This window comes from Manis javanica, chromosome 2 (assembly GCF_040802235.1).
Source record: "Manis javanica isolate MJ-LG chromosome 2, MJ_LKY, whole genome shotgun sequence".
NCBI classification, from domain to species: Eukaryota; Metazoa; Chordata; class Mammalia; order Pholidota; family Manidae; genus Manis; species Manis javanica.
Window position 1 is genome coordinate 117360934 of NC_133157.1, and position 8622 is coordinate 117369555.

An 8622-nucleotide genomic window follows, 5' to 3' on the forward strand; every position below is an offset into this window, starting at 1 on the left:
ACAAAGCTGAGGGAATTACATTCCTTAACTTCAAACTCTGCTACAAAGCCACAGTAATCAAAAAAAATTGGTACTGGCACAAGAACAGACCCATAAATCAATGGAACAGAATAGAGGGACCAGATATAAACTCACACATTGATGATCAATTAATACACAATAAAGGAGTCATGAATATACAATATGGAAAAGATAGCCTCTTCAACAACTGATGTTGGCAACAACTGATGTTGGCTACATGTAAGAGAATGAAACTGGATTACTGTCCAACTCCATACACAAAAGTAAACTCAAAATGGATCATAGACCTGAGTGTAAGTAATGAAACCATAAAACTCTTAGAAGAAAACACAGGCAAAAAACTCTTGAATGTAAGCATGAGCAATTTTTTTCCTGGACACATCTCCTTGCACAAGGGAAAAATAAAAAATGAACAAACGGGACCTCAGCAAACTGAAAAGCTTCTGTACAGCAAAGGACACCATCAGCAGAACAAAAAAGGGAGAATGTTTGTAAGTGACTCATCTGATTAAGGGGTTAACATCCAAAATATACAAAGAACTCATATGTCACAACACCCAAAAAACAAAAATCCTGTTCAAAAAATGGGTGGTAGACCTGAACAGACACTTCTCCAAAGAAAAAATGCAAATGGACAACAGGCACATGAAAAGATGTTTCACCTTGCTAATCATCAGGGAAATAATAATTAAAATCACCATGAAATATCACCACACACCAGTTAGAATGGCCACTATCCAAAAGACCTGAAACAACAAATGCTGACAAGGATGTGGGAAAAAGAGAAACCCTCCTACACTGTTGTTGGGAATGAAAACTAGTGCCAATGTTGTGGAAGGCAGTATGGAGGTTCCTCAAAAACTAAAAATAGAAATACCACTTAACCCAGTAATCCACTCCTAGAAATCTACCTGAAGATAATGAAATTCCTGATTGAAAAGACATATGTACCTCTTTATTTATCACCACACCATCTACAACAGTCCAGATATGGAAGCAACCTATGTGTCCATCAATAGATGAATGGACAAAGAAGACGTGGTACATAGACACAATGGAATATTATTCAGCCATAAAAAGAAAAAGAAATCCTGCCATTTGCAACAACATGAATGGATGTAGAGGGTATTGTGCTGAGTGAAATAAGTAGGGCATAGAAAGACAAATACTGTATGATTTCACTTAGTTGTAGAATATAAAAACAAAGCAAAACAGAAGGAGTAAAATAGCAGTAGACTCAAACACTAAGAGTGACTAGTGGTTACCAAGGGGGAAGGGTTGGGTTGGGGTGGGGAGAGGGGGAATGAAGGGGCACAATAATTCAAGGTCACAATGTAAGTTGATCATGGGGACTGTTGAACCACTGTGATGTTCATTTGAAACCAACATAAGATTGTATATTAATGACACTTTAATAAAAAAAGTAATCTTCACATTTTCAAGGCTTTTGTTAAGTATGCTAACAAAGACCTACTTTGAGTAAAATGTGGTAATGACTTAACTGCTAGATGAACTTGTGCAATTGATCCTAGATAATACATTTTTCATTAAACATGATGCTCTTTGCAAACAGGGCTTTTGATAACAAGCTTTTCAGAAAGCAGTATAAAAAACTGTCATTCTACCTCATATTTACTTTATACGAATTTAAAATATTTATTGGGGCTGGAAAATAGCTCAAAATTACCTTTCACTTATTTTATAACATCTTGATAAAAAGGAAAGTAACTATGAATTTTACTATGGCTGATCTATGTCCTAAATCTTTTGAACAGGACAGTAACCAAATTTCTATGCCAGTCAGTAAGTAAATGCTCTTGCCAGTGTTCACTCCACTCTTGTCCTTTGAAACCTAGTCTGGACAAACACATATCCACTAACCTCTATATCAAACGGAAGGCAGGATCGTGTAGTGGAAAGAACACTGGATTGAGAATCAGGAGGCCTGTGTTCTAGTTCCAGCTCTGTCAACTACTAGCTGTGGCCCTGGGCAAGTCACTTAACCCTTCTGGGTCTCTGTTTCCTCATCTGTAAAATGAGGGGGTTGTATTAGAGAATTCCTATAAGTTGTTCCCACAGCTATCTGAGATTCTAGGTTAACCAAACAAAGCTTATCAGATCATTCTTCTTCTTCCTTCGTTATTAGAACAAGTCCTCTCATGCACTGAAATGCAGTTTTTACTTGCACTGCAAGCTGTACTCATCAGCAGTGCTTCTCAAACTTTAACGAGCATAAAGAATTAACCAGGGAGCTTGCAAAAATGGAGATAATGAATCAATAGGTCTGGAATGGGACCTGAGATGCTGCATTTCTATCTAGGCTTCCAGCTGGTGGTGATGATGACGATGACGGGAAACAAACCACATTTTAAGTAACAAGCTCTAGTACAGGTTCGCAGTACAGAAACTGCAAATTGAGCATCTACACTCTTTGGTTCTCTGTAGTGAGTCTACTCTTTGAAAATTAAACATTGCTGCTGTCAAAGAACTTTTAAATATCGTGGATTATTCTGCATAAAATTATTCCTTAATTATTCAGATTTTGGAAATTATTCTAAGAGTATTAAAGGCCAGTCATCAATTATGAATGAATACTCCTCAAAGACATAATTTATCATCGTAAAACTATTCATAAACCAATTTTTTTCAAGAAAGAGGAAAAATACCTATCCTACCTTCATCCCCTGAATATATTTCTAGAACTCCACATCTCAGGAATATTCAGATAAACTAGAAGTGCCTTGGGAGGAAAATCTAGGTAAGTCTCGACGATTCACTTCATGATTCCCTGAACTGGTCACAACCGTGAATGAAGCCTCCACAGCTGTGCTCATGCTTTCACTCTACTCATTATATTGTACCCTCATCCACACAGTGGGGAAAGACAGTACAGTAGATTACCACACATTTTAAGTGCCCTTGATTAGCGGGGCATCCTAAAGGATGGTTACCCAGAATAGAAAAAGAAAAAAAGATAGCTTTCATTTTTTTTCTATATGACATCAATTACATAAAAAATTTTGGGGTGAGGGAAGCTAAGCCTTTCAATCAACTTATTTACTAGTAGCGAGGAAGAAGACTTACACACTGCTCAGCTCCTATTAAGGGGAGAAATGCATTGTGTGCTTTTCTTTCCACGGATGCCCTTACATCCCCTTTGCATTTTTAATATAAGTAGTCATAATTTCACAAAAGAAACTCTAAACTCACCATTTAGCTTTAAGAATATCCTGATTTTTGAGCTGTCATTCTTTGACAGAATTACAGCAGTAAGACAATTTAATAAGACTGCCAGTATTACTTGATATAATAAGCAATTTTGTATTATAAAAACCAGAAAACAAAATTTTAATGCAAAACGTTAAACCAATTCATTTACAAAGAAGAAGAAGCTGGAACACATCAATATTCCACTACATTTTTTGGGGCACATCTGAATGCAAAATTATTAATAAAATTTCCTCTGGAGTAAAAACTAGCTGCATTTAAAGGAAAAAAAGAAAAATTCAAATAAACATGGCTACTTTAGAGAAACAAACTGTAGCACACACACAAGAATGCAAAACACCTGAGAGCCAATAGCTGGAAATGTAACTCCTTACTCCTTAAGGTTCTTAATCATTGCTGATATCAGACTAAGCTGTGGATCATTCTTAAATTCATCTGTCCATTCAACCAAAAGAGCTTTTAATTTTTCACACACCTTAGGATGACCCTAAAATATAGAGAAAAAAAAAGTGCTTGTTTGCTGGCTAACAATTTAACACAGATACCTTAAATATAATAGTGTTATAGATCTCTTTTTGAATTATGTATTACTCCTAGCTATAGATGACACATAATATAGTTGGTTATTAGAAATACACTAATTTTATTTTTACACTATGAAAATAACAATGGGAGATACCATAATATATATCTCACAGCAAATTCAAACAGATAAAATATGTAATTTTAATTTGTTATTTTGGAGGTCAGAAAGACAACACCTTACAGAGCATTCTGCAATTAAGCAATCTTTGTACATCAGGAAAGCATTTTTTTTACTTTGGTTTTTGCAAACCAATAAAAATAAGGTAAAAGAGAATAAATGGTACAGTTCCTTTATGCCTAATACCTGTCTTCTAATATGCATGACTGTGTTTTCCTCAAGCTATTTAATTATCTGAGGCCCAGTTTGAGGTCCACTGCATGTCAATATTCCTGGAAACTTAATTCTTCAAAATAACATGTCCCCATTAAGCACAAAATTGATATGTAAACTGTAAAACATTTGGAAAAAAGAGAAGTCCTTTCTCCAATATACAGCTGTTTACTTTTCATAATAGCTGCTCATGTCACTAAATACAAGCTTTTGAGTACCATTATCTTTAAGTAAATTAGAGAAACCATTATTAGAATCCCTTCATAAATAGTTGTACATTTTGACGGACTTAAAGAACATTGAAAGAGTGGTTATTAAGTAAGAAATAACTAAATATAACAGAATGAAAAACAGAAAAAGTTATCACATAATTATGTTTGAAAAGAACTACAGAATTTTAAATTCTTATTTCATTTCTATACTGTTTTCTACTAAAACCTGGAAATACTTATTTTTCTCACTGAACATGAGGCAGTTTCCCTTTCAACACTTTAAAATGTTTTCTTGATATATAATACCACCCTCCCCAAAAAAGCCAGAAATGATTTCCTTTAGAACAGACTGCATTAATTCTTACTGAGAAAACTCACATGCTATTTCATAATTTAATTTGTTTTAAATTTCTGAAATTATAGGATTTGAATTCTACATTCAGTTAAGCAGATAATAAGTACAGTATTAAAACCCTGTGATGGTTAGGTAGTGTCCTTTTTCATTCATGGTAAGATGAAATCTTAACAATGCCACATTTTGGCATTATTTCTGAATAGTTCTACAATGGGAAATACCTCTGTGCCTACAAAAATTGTTACAAAAACTGCCTAAAATGGACTGGCATTATTTAATCAAATAAAGAAATCACATGTTTTTGTATCAAATGAAAGGAGTGCTGAAGAAAAGCTTGTATGTACTCTAATTTGGCTTGTAAAAAACCCAACTCTCATAGTTAAACATTTGTAGTCTATTCAAGCAAAATGTAACATTTACTTAGATAATGGATAGATGTAACCTAGAAAGTTTTTTTTTTTTAAAAAGCACAGACTAGAGTCCTTTGGGATTTGAAATGTGAAGAACTGAACAATAAAATACAAGAAGGCTGTCTTAATTCACTTCTGAAAATAATGTTCCTTACCTTGTTTAATACATTGCTTACTTCACTAGCAAAATCTCTTGAACATACTTCTAAATGAAAAATTTTGCCACAGTTTGATACACATGCTCCTAGAAGCTAAAAGCACAAAACCAGACGTTAAAAGGGCTCAATTTCAGCAGACAATTTTGTGGTAGAACCTAAAATGAAATCACTCACAGTCAGAGCTTGCATAGCAACATGAGGATCTTTATGGTTCACCCTCCTCATAATAGACCAAAGACAATCTTTAGGTCTAAAAAATAAGAAATCTAACAATCAGTTAGTAGTATATTCAGCTTCTTATTTTTTGGCTTAACTGTAATAGGTGCACTACTACACAAAGGAGAATACTGTAGAAAAATTTAATTTTTATTTTAATTATTTTTTAGTGATTCAATTAAACTGTACACTAACAAGTTTACTTAAAACTTTCAAACAATATTAATGGGCTCTCTTGGCAGTTATAGATTAGGTATTCTGGGATAATTCTGGGTGAAGAAAAGTTTTGAAAATAAAATGGTAGACCAAGACTTCCACTTCCAGTTATGATGGAAAAACTGGAAACAGATTCCTGCTATAAACAATCAGAAAAATATATTTAGAGTATATATTGAGGTAACTGCATGGGATATTAGGCCATGAGCAGTGCTGAATGGTAATGCCAAAGAAGGAATACAAATTAGGTAAGCCAGATATTTGCCTCAACTTTCTACCTGGAGGTACTTTTCCACACATCAGTACAGGCTTTCCGGATCTTAGTGCAAAGATGATCCCAAGACAATGGTGGTCTCACTGAGTTGAGGGGAAAGGAATCAGAATTCAGGAAGTCTGAGAGCTAGAATTTGCAAGACAGACTACAAGGAGCTTGACAAAGAAGAGTTCTAGACACCTGCATAGGGATCCACAAGTCTGTTGTGGAAAAAGCCACACAAGAATAGATTAAAAATGCCCCAAGGCTGGGCAAAAAGTGACAGAGAGCTCTATACTGAAGACTTCTCAAAGCTCACACAGTTTTCAGCCCTCATACCAATGTTAGAGATTCTTGTGGAATATCTACAGCATTCAGTGGGTACTCCAGATGATTTAAACCTTGGTAAGGGTACTAACTCTCCCAAAAGACTACTCTAAATCCATCCTATAAAAGTTAGATGCAAGCCACTGAAGAATAAAGTTGATTCAAATGTAACTTCATTTCTGACAGATAAACTACAATACTACTAACAAGAATACAAAAAACCTGGCACTCAACAATACAACTTCATAACATTGAGCATTCAATAAAAAATTACTAGGTATAATATGGAGCAGGAAAAAGTAACATAACTAGGATAAAATTCAGTCAATTGAAAATGCAGAAATGGCAGAAATAATGGCATTAGCAATCTAGTTAATAAGCTATTTTAAGTATGCTCAATCCTGCAAAAGATATCATCAGCATAATGAGGAAAGAAATGGTATATAATAAAGAACTAGATAAAACATCAAGAAACAAAGAACATATAAAATGAAAAATTAATTGGATGGAAGTAATCAGATAAGAATGCAAGATTAGTAAATCTGAAGACATGCTTCAAGTACCTGAACTTAACTACAGACAAAAAAAGACTAACAAACTTTAATACAGGGCTGTCACTAAAAATATTTTTTAAAGCGATATGGAAATTTTAAAAATCCTAAAAAAGATTTTCCAAACAATTGGAAATAAACAAAAGTTAAACAGAAGAAACAAATATGTAAAAAAAAAAGATTTTAATATTTTATTCCAACCATATCAATATATATTAAATACAAATGGTCTAACCATACCAAATAAAAGACAGAGAATGCTAGATTGGATACAAATAAAGTTTTTAAAGCAGGACCCACCTAAATGCTCTCTACAAGAAATTTTTAAGTATAAAGACATATAACTTAAAGGCAAAAGGGTGGGGGAAAACAAATATATATCATGCAAACATGAACTTCAAGGAAGCTTGAATAGCTAGCTATATTAATATCACACATATAAAACTCAAATGTAAAAGGATAGGGAAACAAATATAACGTCATACGAGCTCGAACAAGAAAGTCGGAGTACCTATATTAATATCAGACGAAGTATACTTTGTGTAATATTACCAGGGACAAACAGGAAAGTTACATAATAATAAGGGGATCTATTCTCCATGCAGACCCAACAGTCATAAGTGTGTATTCTTCTCTAAAAACAGAGCTTCAAAATACATGGTTAAAACTGAAAAGAGAAATAGACAAATCCAGAATTGAAACAACACATATCTGAATAACTCTTGCATCAAATGAAATCACAGAAACATAACTTCACTTAAAGAAATGAAAAAGAAAGCACACTGTCAGTTATCCTATACAAGAATGTTCACTCTTGTACATGAAGAAGGCCAGCTAAAAACTGGATACAAATCAAATGTCCATCAGCAGGTTGATGGATAAACAAATTGTAAGATAGTCATATAATGGAATATCTCTTGGCATTAAACAGTATTATTATACACTCAAAAATTTGGATTTATCTCAAAACATTCTATGCTAGATGCAAGAGTACATACTACATGATTTCATTTTATGAAATTCAAGAAAAAGGAAAATTAATCTATAATGGCAGAAAGCAGATCAGCAGTTGTTCAGAGCAGAGGGAAGTTTTAAGAGTGATTAAATGCTCTCTGTCTTGATATACACAGTACTTACATAGCGTTCATATCTGTTCAAATCAACCAAATTAGCTAACTGTATATTGAAAAGGAATGCATTTTACAATAGATAAATCAGTAAAACAGATTTTTTTAAATAGCAGGCCATGCATGTGGTAAACATGTATTTCTTGGGGATGTTATATAATTAACAGTAATAATAAGAGGAAGTAACTACAACCATGGAACACCTGTGTTTAGGTTCTCTAAATATTATATGATAAGGAACTCGTTCAATATTCAAAGCATACACAGTAAATTCAGACTTGCCCATATCAGTTACCAGGTAGTAACTGGTACAAACAAGATTCAAACCAGGTGTGGCTGACTCTTAATACTCTATGTTCTGACCTCATTACTGCCTTAAAACATAGTAAGATATTACAAGCTAAATGTTCTTCATATAAGCCAAAGGAAGAAAGCCTCAAAATATTAATTGATGAGATTGAAATGATATATATTTACTTTACTTAATATTAAAAACATCACCAACATTTATATAATACTCCACCTAAAATAGCAGTATGCACTCTTCTCAAGGCACATGGAACATTATACAGGACTAACAATATGTTAGACCATAAAACAAATGTCTATAAATGTAAAAGGATACATGTCAA

At 33.5% G+C, this 8622-nt stretch overlaps 1 long non-coding RNA gene across 1 annotated transcript; it reads right to left on the minus strand.

The window, feature by feature from the left end:
* Nucleotides 1–3634: 3634 nt before the first annotated feature.
* On the minus strand, nt 3635–5559 carry LOC140847832 (uncharacterized). Its single transcript, XR_012128029.1, has 3 exons — nt 5475–5559; nt 5298–5393; nt 3635–3736 (listed from the first exon to the last, which is right to left on the minus strand). It is a non-coding gene; the product is annotated as an uncharacterized lncRNA (long non-coding RNA).
* Nucleotides 5560–8622: the final 3063 nt, after the last annotated feature.